The following is an 11828-nucleotide window of genomic DNA, read 5'->3' on the forward strand; positions in this document are numbered from 1 at the left end:
CTTCTACTCTCTGTCTTTATTTTCTGTTTTATACTTTTTATCTATGTATAGTGGTTATGTAGGAAACTGACCTGGCTAGCATCCCTTAGGTGGAAATTTCCTTTTCCTGTAGCCTCATGGATCTCCTTAACCTGACATAACCTCACTCTTGGCCACAGGTGATTGGGCTGTGGCTTAACCTGGACCAAATGAGTCTCTTTTCTCTAGTTTGGACTTGGGGCAGAGAGAGGCAAGTCAATCTCTCTTCAGGAACTTCTAATAAAATTAAAACTTGGTGTACTTGATGACCTTGTGCTACCTTGTAGATCAAGAACAAAGGAAGGCAGTCAGTAGTGAGAGAGCAGGGGAGAACTGACGCTGGGCAAGACCACTGTTAAACACTGAGGGAATGTGCCTGGCACTTTTGGTTTTGTGTCCATTTGGTCCTGAGACAAAGCTGCATTCCTCTTCTTGAATTCTCTGGCCCATTCTCAAATCCTTATAACAAATTCTCTTGTAGGTTATTACTTCTAGTTGCTTTCTTTTACTTGCAAGCAAAAGATCCCTGACAACACATTAAATTTTGTTCCGTTATACATATTTTTTGTTAGCTAATTCTGTCTCCTGGTAATGAGGTAGATGTAAATAAATAAAATATTTATAATCAGTGCTATATTATTCTAATATTTTATATTAACAAAGTTTTCCAAGCGATATTAGGAGAAGTGCTTTGGGAAGACAAACCTAGGCACTTCCCAATTAAATACATGGAAAAATTCTGCATTTTGCTGTTTACAATGAAGAGGAAAATGCTCTTGCAATTCTGCTTTGTGACTCAAAATTTTACTGCCACCACCTGAGCCCTTCCTCTCATAATTTTCTTTCATTCTATGTTCTAACTTGGAGTATTGGTTTTCCATTGCTGCTGTAACATTATTACAGCAAGTTCAGTGCATTAAAGTCACACAACTTATTATTTTAAAGTTCTGTGAGTCAGAAGTCTGTTATGGATCCCTCTAGACTGAAACCAAAGTGTTGGCAAGCTGCGTTCCTTTCTGGCGGCTCTAGGGAAGAATCTGTTACCAGTTTATTTAGGTTGTTGGCAAATTCAGTTCATTGATTATATCGGCCTGGGAACCCAGTTTCCTTTCAACTGTTAGCTGATGAGTGTTCCCATCTCCTAGAGGCCATCTGTATTCCTTGGTTCGTGGCCCCCTTCCACCCATCTTCAAAGTCAGCAATGGCAAGTGGGGTCTTTCTTATGTTCCATCTCTATAGCCCACTCTCCTGCCTTCCTCTTCCATTTTTAAAGACTTGTGTGATTAGGCTGGGTCCACCTGGTATCTCCCCACCTCAAAGTCCTTAACCTTGACAACATCAGCAAAACTTGTTTTTTCCCATGTAAAGCAACATATTCACAGGCTCTGGGATTTGGGCCAGGACATCTTTGGGTGGCCATTATTCTACCACATTTGTCATTGAACTTCTACCTTCCCATACCCTTGGGTCGTATATGGATTTTTCTCTTGCAGCCATACATGTGCATGAATCACATTATACCCAATCCTGGCAGTCTATTGCTGACATAATGCATCATTTTGCCCCAGGAAGCTGATTCTAGCAGGGTTATGCTTCTTTTATCTGCCCCTCCTTCTGATTTTCCAACAGTGGTTCTTCACACTAAAACCCACCTACTCACCCAAACTGGAGATCGCACTCACCAAACTTGCCAAGTCCTTTTGCTTCTTCCCCCCGCAACATCCCTTTCAAATCTGTTCTTTCCTCTTTATGCTCTCTCCGTGGAGAGCGTCATCCCGTCTGCCCTGAAGAGGCGATCACCTCTGAAACATACGTAATCATTCTCTCCTCCTCCTGTTTCTTTTCCATTGTTCTCCAATACATTCCCAGCCATGTGTCTGTGTTACAACTCTTAGCACCTGTCTTCTCACTTGGTTGGTGGCTCTTTATAAAGAGTGAGAGTTGTCTATGACCTGAGTCCTATCTGTTTTTCCTCATCTTCCTTGCTCCTCTTCTCATGCCCTCAATCTACTTGTATGCTCTTCCTGCAGTTCCTCATTTCACCTGTGCACAGAGGGTTTCCTTTCCTTCCAAATATTTTTTTTCTTCTTCCTCCTTCTGAAACCTTGTCATTCTCTTGATAAACTGCAATCCACTTGTTAAGGCTTAATTTAACTTAATTTAAACCTTCTCTGCACCTCTTGGTGGAGTGGCTCATGATTTGAGCTATGGTTGTACTTTGTAGGTACCTCTTTTTAGCATTTTTTTCATACTGCAAGAGATATTTTGCATTTCTTTCTTTCTCTTTTCTTACATGTGTGATTCTCCTTTTGAATTTTACCTCCTTGAAGTTACTTACCATGTCCCTTTCATCTTTGTATACCACAAAGTCTAGCATAGTGCCTTACACACAGATAATACACAATGATGCTGACTGAACGGACCTATAAAAGTAACAAGATATAAAAAAAATGGGGAGAATACCTACTTCAAATCCAAACTTTTAGCTACTTAATCAGCACTGTTCCGGAAAATAAATAAACCAAACGTTCAGATTTTCTCAACAGTAGAACTTTAGCAGTTGGAAAGATAGAAACTATTCTTTTAAATGGAGTTTAACCCCCAAATGATGTAAGGATTCTTGAAGGTTTTTAAATTACCACATAAACAAATTACCACCGGTAAAGGATTTAGATAGTCACAGGAAGCCCATTTGGTAACTTGTTTCAAGATCGTTTTTAATGCTTTTTCATTATATCAGTTATAATTAAACTGCTTCATATATGTAATTATGTGGCATGGAAATCGAGACAATATATTATGGAACTGTGTAAAACAAGTTCTACAGATTTGTACTTCTTCCGGGCTCTGTTAGTACTTAATCTGTTTCTGGCCACCCACTGAGCTGGCCTGGAAGAAGCTGCCTTTTGATCTCTTTTATGAAATGACCTTTGAGGGCAAAAATAGATGAGAATAAATCTTAAAAGGTTTGTTATAAATATTCTGTTTGGCATCATGTATCTTTCCAAAATGCCAGAATAAAACACTTAAGTAAAAAGGGTAACTTTAATGTCTTAGACAAATAAGGCTAGGCCCACCATTACAGGCTGCTTAGAATGTGTGCTGGTCAACAAAGTTGTCACAGAGCGCCTCCCCCATCCCCCCCCCCCCCCCCCGCACCCCCTATCCCCTTGCTGGGACCAGTGGCAAGCAAGGATGAAGAAATTCCTCCCATACTTGCTTACAATACCAGAGCTGATCTTTTATTATTTTAGCATCCCTTTTGCCCTATAATCCTCAGTCTTTGCAGTCTGTGTAACCAGCCAATGCTCCCATCTGTCATTAGGAGCAACATATGTACTCAGAAGGGAGGAACAGTTCATATTAATAATGCCAACCTGGCCTGTCCTTCTTTAATCAGAAAAGGCTTATTTCAAGCCTGTGTAAAGGCTGCAGGTGGAAATAGCTTGTGACAGCCAAATGTAATGGGTTCTAAGACTATTAAAAAAATATATATTTATTTATATAAATAAATTTTATGTATATTTTATATTTCTATATTTTCTATATTTATATATTTTTTATATTTGTATATATTTTATATGCATTTATATTCAAATATATATATGTATATATATGTACATATATATATGTACATATATATATGTACATATATATGTACATATATATATGTACATATATATATATATATATACACATACATATATATATTTTAAGACCAAATACAAGAGCAGTAACTATAATGAAACAATATTAGATTTCTCTTAAAAAAAATGATGTAAGGAGGATTGATTCCTTCCTTCAGTGTTCAAATTGCTGAACCAGACTGGCCAGTCCACTCTCCATCACTTAGTTACTCATTCCACACATACTCACTGATGACCTACTGTGTGAGAGGTACAAGTTGCTAGAAAGAAAACAAAGGTCTAAAAGTCTCCACATTGATTTATGCTTTATATTCTGACTGTTAGAGGTCAAGATCTCTGACGTTCTTAATGTCATTCAGCGTTACTGCTGAATTTTCTTTATGTGTGTTTTTTCTTCATCTTTAACATCTAGCACTGGCTTCTAGTTTAGTTTATTATTTATTTATTTTAATAAAAAATTTTAATGTTTATTTATTTTTGACACACACACACACACACACACACACAGAGTGCAAGTCAGGCAGGGGCAGACAGAGGGGAGACACAGAATCTGAAGTAGGCTCCAGAATCTGAGCTGTCAGCACAGAACCCTATGCAGGGCTCGAACCCACAAACTGTGAGATCGTGACCTGAGCCAAAGTTGGATGCTTAACCAACTGAGCCACCCAGGCGCTCCTATTTTAGTTTATTTTTGACCAAACTACCTGCTTTTGTGGAAGAGAGGCCTACAAAAGATTCTTGATTGTACCATCTCAGAGAAAGCTACTCTTTTTTATATAATTTTTTAGTGTTTGTTTATTTTTGAGAGAGAGAGAGAGAGAGAGAGAGAGAGAGAGAGAGAGCATGAGGAGGGGAGGGGCAGAGAGAGAGGGAGACACAGAATCCAAAGCAGGCTCTAGGATTCGAGCTGTCAGCATAGAGCCTGACGTGGGGCCTAAACACCGAAACCGGGATATCATGACCAGAGCCTAAGTCAGACGCTTAACCTACTGCGCCACCCAGGCCCCTCGCAAGTTACCTTTCTGATGGCTTTGCAGAAAGAATCAGGTAGAACCCCAACCATAACAGTAACCCTTGGCTAAAAGAAAGAATCCAAAGAAATTGTATTGGGATGTTCATGTTGAGATAAAGGGAGGTCTTTCCAGGCAGAAGGTTAATGTGATGACTTAAGTGTGTGAACAAGGGAATCAGGAGAAATGGAGCCACAACCAGTTTGATCATTTTGAATATGGAACATAAATGAAAGAAGGAATCCTTTTTTTAAATGTAAATTTATTTATTTTGAGAGAGAGAAAGCACATGCACGAGAGCAGGGAAGGGGCAGATAGAGAGGGAGAGAGAATCCCAAGCAAGAGCAGAGCTGGACATGGGTCTGGATCCCACAAACCCTGAGATCATGACCTGAGCCCAAATCAAGAGGTGGATCCTCAACCAGCTGAGCCACCCAGATGCCCCTGAGAGAAGGAATTTTATTATTTTTTTAAATTTTTTTTAACGTTTATTTATTTTTGAGACAGAGAGAGACAGAGTATGAACAGGGGAGGGGCAGAGAGAGAGGGAGACACAGAATCTGAAACAGGCTCCAGGCTCTGAGCTGTCAGCACAGAGCCCGACACGGGGCTCAAACCCACGGACCGTGAGACCATGACCTGAACCGAAGTCAGACGCTTAACCGACCAAGCCACCCAGGTGCCTCGCGAGAAGGAGTTTTCAATTAGAATGCAGATTCATGGAAGTGATGAAGGGAAATTTGATATCTGGTCCAAGAGAAGATGACAGCAACTCTGAGGGAAGTCACACACACACATACCTCTCTTCCTGTCTCCCAGGAAAATATTTGAGGAAGGGAGGCTTATGTGATTGATTGTAGGAGTGAACAACAAATTAGCCTAAAGAAGAAACAAAAATAGAGAGCAAGAAAGAAGAATATGAGAATGTAAAACTCTGTTAGGCAAATGTAAAGATAAAGATACAAATTCCTTTTTTTTTTAATTAAAACTTTCACTTATAAAGTACCTTTTCATACAGTGTAGCAAATAAGACAATTTTATAGCCTATCTAAAAAAAGACCTGGGGTGCCTGGGTGGCTCAGTTGGTTAAGTGACCAGACTCTTGACTTCTGCTCAAGATCTCACAGTTCCTAAGATCGAGCCCTGTGTCAGGCTCTGCACTAACAGTGTGGAACCTGCTTGGGATTCTCTCTTTCCCTCTCTGTCTTTCCCCTGCTTTCATCCTCTCTCTTTCTCTCTCTCAAAATAAATAAATAAATAAACATTAAAAAAAAAAGTTTTGTAAGAGTCAAAAAAAATAAAAAAGTCCTTATAATTTCTTTTTAGAGCAAACACACACATGCACACACATACAGAAGAAGCAAATTTGGAGAAATCCTATTTAAAATTTATTTCATTTTTTTATTTTATTTTATGTTTTTTTTAATGTTTTTTACACTTGGGATGAACACTGGGTGTTGTATGGAAACCAATTTGACAATAAATTATGTTAAAAAATATATAAAAATTAAAAACATAAATAAATGAAATGTTTTTTAAATATTTATTTATTTTTGAGAAAGAGAGAGACAGAATTTGAGTGGGGGAGGGGCAGAGAGAGAGGGAGACACAGAATCCAAAGCAGGCTCCAGGCTCCCAGCTGTCAGCACAGAGCCTGATGTGGGGCTTGAACTTATGAACAGCAAGATCATGATCTGAGCTGAAGTCGGCTGCTTAACCCACTGAGCCACCCAGGTGTCCCCATGTTTTTATTTTAAATGAAAAAATAGTAGTTTGCCAACTTCTGAAATGTCATATTTAATGTATATAAAAATTTTAGAAAAATCTTTATTTTTTAATTTTTATTATTTGTTTTAATGTTTATTCATTTTTGAGAGACAGAGTGTGAGTGGGGGAGGGGCAGAGAGAGAGGGAGACACAGAATCCAAAACAGGCTCCATCAGGATAAAGCCTGATGCAGGGCTCCAACCCATGAACCGTGGGATAATGACCTGACCTGAAGTCAGATGCTTAACCCATTGAGACACCCAGGCGCCCCTAGAAAAACTTTAAAATGTTACAAACTCTAACTTATAATAGCATATTCAAAATTTTTAAAAAAGAGGAAATAATTACTTATGATCTTAATCTGCTAATTAAAAAAAATTTTTTTTAACTTTATTTTTGAGGGGCGCCTGGGTGGCGCAGTCCATTAAGCGTCTGACTTCAGCCAGGTCACGATCTCGCGATCCGTGAGTTCGAGCCTCGCCATCAGGCTCAGGGCTGATGGCTCAGAGCCTGGAGCCTGTTTCCGATTCTGTGTCTCCCTCTCTCTCTGCCCCTCCCCCGTTCATGCTCAGTCTCTCTGTCCCAAAAATAAATAAAAACGTTGAAAAAAATTTTTTAACTTTATTTTTGAGAGAAAGAGAGAGTGAACAGGGAAGAGACAGAGAGAGGGGGAGAGAGAGAATGCCAAGCAGGCTCCATGCTGTCAGCACAGAGTCTGATGCAGGGCTTGACCCACAAACCACAAGCTCATGACCTGAACCGAAACCAAGAGTCAGATGCCCAACCGATTGAACACTCAGACACCCCCTTAATCTGCTAATTTAATAAAAATGGCATAAATATTAATGTTAACCCATATGATTTCTAGTAATAATCTACAATGTCATTGTTCTAGCATATGTCTGTTTACATATAGCTGAATGATTTGTGTTACCTACAAATGGTAAAGATATATCTGTGCTCTAATTTCTTATGGCAGTGATCTTATATTCTATAAAAGACTGAAGTTCATTTCCAAGCATTTATTTATTCAGTATCATTAATAAGTGGAAAGAAAAGATGGTAGAAGGTTAACCAAAATCAGCATAGGATATTTACAACTTTTTATTCTGTTTTCACAGCAATAGCAGTTGCTTGCATTTCAGTGTATATTCCTTTTTAATGAACAGACATAGTTATATATTTGTACTTATAAAAACCCCACACTATACAATGTGTACTGTTTGATCATTTATTTTCTATTTAGTGCATAATAGAAATCTTTCAATGTCAGCAAATAAAACAATGGCTGAATATGTTCCACATTTTCTATGTATCATAATTACTGAACTATTGATGAATATTATGATGTTACCAGTTTTCTTCTCTCTCGCCATCATCTTCTATATACATCTATATGCATCATTAGGCATGCTGGGTTAATATTATGCATGTTTAAATTTTTTTTACATACTATTAAAAGTTTCTCAAAAGATTATACTAATTTATGCACTCACAAGCAGCATAAGAGAGTTTTGTTTTCCTGAACTCTGAACAATAGGCTATTTCCATTATTTTTTTAAAAGTTTATTTATTTATTTATTTATTTATTTATTTAATATATTTATTTTTGAGAGAGCTAGAGCGCAAGCAGGGGAGGGATAGAGAGAGACAGACAATCCCAAGCAGGTTCCATGCTGTCAGTGTCACGAACTTTGAGATCATTATCTGACCTGACATCAACAGTTGGACACTTAACCAACTGACCCACCCAGGCACTCCTATGTTCATTATTTTTAAGCTCTGTCAATCTGATACCAGAAAACAATGGCATTAAAATTAAAATTCCTGGGGCGCCTGGGTGGCGCAGTCGGTTAAGCGTCCGACTTCAGCCAGGTCACAATCTCGTGGTCCGTGAGTTCGAGCCCCGCGTCAGGCTCTGGGCTGATGGCTCAGAGCCTGGAGCCTGTTTCTGATTCTGTGTCTCTCTCTCTCTCTGCCCCTCCCCCGTTCATGCTCTGTCTCTCTCTGTCCCAAAAATAAATAAACGTTGAAAAAAAAATTTAAAAAAAAATTAAAATTCCTAATCTGTATTTTAACAAATGGAAAAGGTAAACATTTTTCATGCATTTATTGGCCCATTATATTCCTACTTTTGTATAGCCTCTTCAACTCAAGGTTTTGTTTTTATGTTGTTTTGGTTTTTTCCACTGAGGTGTTTCTCTAGTTTTTGTTGATCTACAAGGAACTTTATATATGAGCAACCTTGTCCTTCTCATAGATTTCAAAGGCCATTCTCTAGTTCAGTATACAAACAAAAAACACTTAAATCTCTGTTATTCAGTGAACGAAATAAGTCCAACCACTGGGCAATAGGGGAGTTCTTATTTTTCACTTTAAATTCAAATGGAAGGGAAAACATCAGAGCAGCTGTTCCCGCATTGTCTTTTCAAATAGATTTCTGTAACAATTTGAGTTCATTTATTTCCAAGATGCATTACCCATTTGAGGATGTTTGAAGTCCAGTATTAACTTAATTACTTATTGCCATTGTTAAATAACAAATTGTTTGAAATATTGGATATTTTAGAAGAATTATGGAAACAGGGGATATAACAAAAATAACTGGAATTTGATCTTTGAAAGACTTAATTTTCGACATCATCCTATGACTTATTTGGTTTGGGGGACAGAATGAAAATCTTGACCTTTAGAGATCAAACCACAGGTAGAAATGGCTACCAGTTGTGCTTTCCCCAGGACACCAATAGTCCATACCAATCAGATCATTGATGACTGTATGGTTCCTGTGCAAGATTTTATTTTACTTCTTTCAATGAACGGAGTCTTTCCATTCTGTTTTTATTTGCTGACAGCAGAAAATATGTCTACAGTTCATTCACATAATGGATGGGGTGGGAAACTAATTCCATGGGGAATGAGATTGTTTGGTTTGTCATGAGACATACTCGACATTTACAGCTTTTTTCCCTTTTGTGCTATTCCAGTACACTGTTAAAAAATTGTGCCATAAATCTGAAAGCATGTTTTGCAAAGTTCATATCTGCATTTGCTACCTTTAATATTAATAGGAGTGTATCTTTAAAGTGAGTAAATTGAGAAAGTGGCTGAAACTATAGTTTATAAAAGAAGATTAGTGGGTTTAATATGCACTGGAGAGTAAAAGAAAAATCTTATTACTGTATGGAGAAATTACCTCATAAAGAAGCTAATACAGCAGGCTAGGGAGTAATTTTTAACAAGGTTTTTATGATGCACAAGTGTAGGCAAGTTAATGAACTTATCTTTCTAGTTATTTTCAGATTGTAACGATGCTCTTCTTTCCTAGTTCTTGTGCTTTAAAAAGTAAAATACATTTAATCACCTACAATAAAACTAATTCATTACTTTAATAAATCAAGTACAATCTTATACTGTACACTTAAATGTCGTTGCAATAATGCTGGAAACCAGATCAGGTGCTGATGTTTAGCATGGAATAGAGCAAAAGGTAACCACGGAGCTTATTTATTATTTAAATTAGTGTCAGCCACTGGAAGCGGGAGGTGGAGACAAAAGAATTAGAAAATACTTTGTTTTAATAATCACACACCTCTTTGCTCCATGGCCATTTAGTCTTTCAAATTCACACAAACGGTTCTGAAGAATTGTACATTCAACAGAAAAATTACTTGGGCTTAAGAGCAGAGGGAGGGATGAGTGAAGTTGGGATGTTCATCTGCCAGGACCTTGCATGGAACACCCAGGGATGATTTAGGAAGAACGTGTCGGGGGTTTTTCTGCTCAAAGACAAAAGACAAAGTGCCAAATCCTCACACCAGTTGTTGAGAAGATTTCCATACTGACAATGTGATGAATTTATGAAAATAAAGTGAAGGAAAAGGTAAAAGCATAAAGAAGTGGCCGGAAAAATGAATCCTTTTGTAATATCTAACATAAACCGGATTTATGATAACAGGTTCACCGCTCATGACTCTGGATTATGGTATTCAAGGTACAACACACACACACACACACACACACACACACACACACACACACATTTTAATTTAATTTTAACTTTCCTTTAACATTGGAATATAAGAGGAAATAATTTGAATTAGAGTGACCCATGTAAAACCCTACATATGTGCCACATTAGAACTAGTACAGACTTAGGTAAAATAGTTCCTCTTTGAGAAAGTAGGTACGCTATCTCCCCTGATTTTATCAACCTGACAACATTAACCTTTCATAGAATTTTTAGGGTCCTCGTGCCCTACACTCTAACACTGGTTGCTAGGGGTCCTTGCGGTAACAGTGCTGAATGTCACTGTCAGGCCCTTCTTACCTCCTTTTACTATCCACTTGTCTCCCAATCAATACTTTTCTTTCTTTTTTTTTTTAAACGTTTTATTTATTTTTGAGAGAGACAGACACAGAGTGTGAGCAGGGGAGGGGCAGAGAGAGACGGAGATACAGAATCTGAAGCAGGCTCCAGGCCCTGAGCTGTCAGCACAGAGCCCGATGCGGGGCTCGGACTCGGGAACCGTGACATCATGACCTGAGCCAAAGTTGGTCGCTTAACCGACGGAGCCACCCAGGTGCCCCATCAATCAATACTTTTCTGCCTTATACTACTACTCCCTTGGCGTTTTCGCTGCTAAATCCCATTGGCTGAGGGAGAGTTTAAGTAATTCATGCTGAAGTGCTAGCCAGTTGATAGATTACCAGGTACAGACAGTAAAATGCCTATTTCTTCATAGCTCTTTTGTATGATGATGATGGTACATAAGCCAGGTGTGGTAGGAGGCTGGTGGTGAACCATATTTTCATTCAGTGTTATTTAAGATGTTAAATACCCAATGCAAGTAGCTGCCTACTCTGAGGTTTTGCGAAGCTGTCTTCACATCTAATATTGCTAATGTTAGATAACAATAAAATACACCCATGTTTGAAAGAGTTGTTTGTTCCACAAAAAGTAATTTATAAAACACTTCCTGTAATTGAATATGTATGGCTAATACATATTGTCTGTGTCCGAGTCTGGAATAAACACAGGCAGGATAAGAATAAACACACTTACTGCACCTAAGAATTCACTGTATGTGTTCTGCCCAGGGATTGGTTTCTGAATTGCAGAAATTAGATCTCTTAAATGATACCCAAATGATGGCGTCCCATCCAACCAGGTTTTCAAAGGTAGTAAGCTAATAATACAATGGTAGAATTCATGATGCCAAACTATTTTTGTTATGAGGAAATAGCATGCACTGATACGTGTTTCCATTTTGAGAAGTTGTATTCCTGAATTAATTCTGGATTGTTGTAAAGAGTTTGATAGATGACATGTGCCCCCTCCCAAGGTCTTAGCAGATCAGTCACTGAGGGAGAAAGTGTCACAACA

The sequence above is a fragment of the Prionailurus viverrinus genome, chromosome C2 (assembly GCF_022837055.1).
Source record: "Prionailurus viverrinus isolate Anna chromosome C2, UM_Priviv_1.0, whole genome shotgun sequence".
Classification (NCBI taxonomy): domain Eukaryota; kingdom Metazoa; phylum Chordata; class Mammalia; order Carnivora; family Felidae; genus Prionailurus; species Prionailurus viverrinus.